Here is a 2,895-nt window from a genome sequence, read left to right as displayed (position 1 = left end):
CTAATAAAGCAATTTAAATGGACCCCGGCTTCTTGGCTGACTTCATATATTTTTATAAACATGCCGACTCAATACCACGTAGATATTTTTCCCGATGATCTTGGATCCACCAGAAAAAAATATCAATCGGTCCAGCCGTTTAGCTGTGGTTTAGTAACACACATACATAGTTCCGAAACACACACATGTACAGAGAAAATTTCATTAAAATTAGTTCAGTAGATAACTTCTAAACATTTAAATAACTTTTTTTATCCAATTTTTATCTGCACTTATTTGGAGAAGAATTTTCACAACAATTAAAAAATATTCTTTGTTATGAGCTGAATAAAGGTTTTAAATTTTCATATGAATTCAGTAATTTTCTTAACACAATGAAAAACTGCAACGCTAAAATAAGAACAATTTAAAGAATGTTTCAGTTAAAAATGCCAACCAGTTTTGTTTTCGTTAAAATCTTATTTTCAACTGCTGAAAAGCTGTTTTCACTGACCTCCATTGTGTTGAATATGAAATAATTTATTACTTGTAGTAATATTTATAGTGGTATTTATTTAAAGTAGGTTTTTTGGCTATAAAATATGTAATGAATTTTTTTAATCAACTATACATTTTCTTGTTACATAAAAAACTAGCTTACCGCCCGCGGCTTCGCCCGCTTTGACTTAAACCTAAAAAATATATACTAAAACCTTCCTCTTGAATCACTCTATCTATTAAAAAGAACCGCATCAAAATCCGTTGCGTAGTTTTAAAGATTTAAGCATACAAAGGGACATAGGGACAGAGAAAGTGACTTTGTTTTATACTATGTAGTGATTAGGAAAATTATTCGTAATTATATAGAGCAGATGCATTTCACATTCTTTTTTACTGATCGATAAATAATATTTACGATATGATTTTGCAACTATCATTTTAAATTTAATACAAAGCAGTTGAATAATATGTAATTTGAAAAAGCATTACTAAGTAGTACTGTAAAAAGTGCACCGGAAACAAAAAAAATGAGAAATATTTTACCGCCAAATTGATAGAAAATGAAAAATGCAGATCAAAGGCGTTTACAGGAAGTCTACATGAATGAATATTTCCTACGTTTAGGACAGGAAAAGGGAGTACAAATATGTTTTTTTTGTATGTTATAGGCATATGACGATGTACGATTTTCATATGTACTATAATAATACAGGTAATAGATTTTATCTAGCTCTAGATATGTAGAGACATAAAATTATTTTATGACTCTACCTAGAGATTGTTAGATTTTTGTATTCGTATATAAAAGTTATTTATAAATCTGATATATTGTATACGAAATTTGAATATTATTATTCCCCGATTTCTCAACCCGAAAATTAGCAGTGCCGCGAAACAAATGAAATTATACAAAGCTAATTTGCATTTGCAAAGCAGAGGCAATTAACTAATTGTTGAGCAGGCGTCAGGCGGCCACTGCCACGGAAATAACGTTGACTCATTGACAACAGTGGAACTCAAACTTGAACTCAAGCTTCTAATCAACTAGATTACCTCTCTTCTTGCTTCTAAATATTACTTAACTTTCTTAAAGTCTTGTTGAACTCATGATATGAAATCTATACTAATATTATAAAGCTGAAGAGTTTGTTTGTTTGAACGCGCTAATCTCAGGAACTACTGGTCTGATTTGAAAAATTCTTTAAGTGTTAGATAGCCCATTTATCGAGGAAGATAATAGGCTATATAGTAGAGATAATAGGTGATAAGAGCAATAGAAGCGGATCAATGTGGGTAAATCCGCAGGGCACGACTAGTTCATAATAATATGTTACTTAAAAATATATTGTTACCTAATTTGTAAAAGTTCTTGGGTTTATAAATGGATGAATAAATAAATTTATTATTATGCAAAAAATCTAATTTGAAAAGTATAGATTAGGTATAATTATATTATGTAAGATACTTAATATACTAACTATACTCACACAAAAGTAGTCAAAGTCTACCTATAACTTCAGCTTTCTGTTAGGAAAAGTCCCATTGTAGTCGTTCCGAACATTGTCCTATACAAACATAAACTTTGTGCTAGTATTTACTTTCACATGCTGTTAATATAAAGTTTTTGTCTTGATACTAGAGCGAGATACTTCAATTTATTATTTGTATAGAAAACTCTTGATCTTGCTACCTTTTCTTAGTATACGGTTCGCATTCAGAAATGGACTTGAGATTCACTCCGCTTGTCAAGATCATAATTGATGAGATTTTTCTCTTTTGAATAGATTTTTATCTAACTACACTAAGAAATATCACTTTTTTGAATCTACTGTATAAATATTTGTATGGTATGCTCTGTAGCGTGAACTTAATTAATTAGCAATTTTATTTTTGCAGGTGTTAAACTGTCAAGAGAGTTTATTTCATTTTTAATGTCACGGGGTGTCTTCGGGGTGTATTTAAATTATAAAATCGTCCTCTTTATAGCATCAATTACGAAGTACATAATCTAAAAGATGTTGATGTAGCTAGTTGATTACAATGTAGAGATCTTTTTTCGCAAAATTTCCAGCTGTATATTTTTCAATAATTAGGTACTTGTTAGTGGGAGTAATAAAATAAAGTATCTTCAAATTCTATTAACATTAGGCATATTAATCTTATACCGAGAAAAAAACCAACCAAATCTCCCTTTCAAAGATAGCCGTAACAATATTTAAATAAAAGAATTTGCTTCTAACCTTCCATTCAATTATTATAAAGGGGTTCTTACGTCATTCTCAGTATTCTTCAAAAGGTAACCTCAAGGAAAATATTCAAAAATAGCAATTTTCTTAACAATGTAACTTTTTCTATTATTTCTAATAAGAGCGGCAGTGTGTGTTGAGCGGTCTTCATGGACGGATGTCAGTTAGG

Source organism: Colias croceus, chromosome 12 (genome assembly GCF_905220415.1).
Source record: "Colias croceus chromosome 12, ilColCroc2.1".
Taxonomy (NCBI): Eukaryota; Metazoa; Arthropoda; class Insecta; order Lepidoptera; family Pieridae; genus Colias; species Colias croceus.
Note: the sequence above shows the minus strand (reverse complement) of the source record.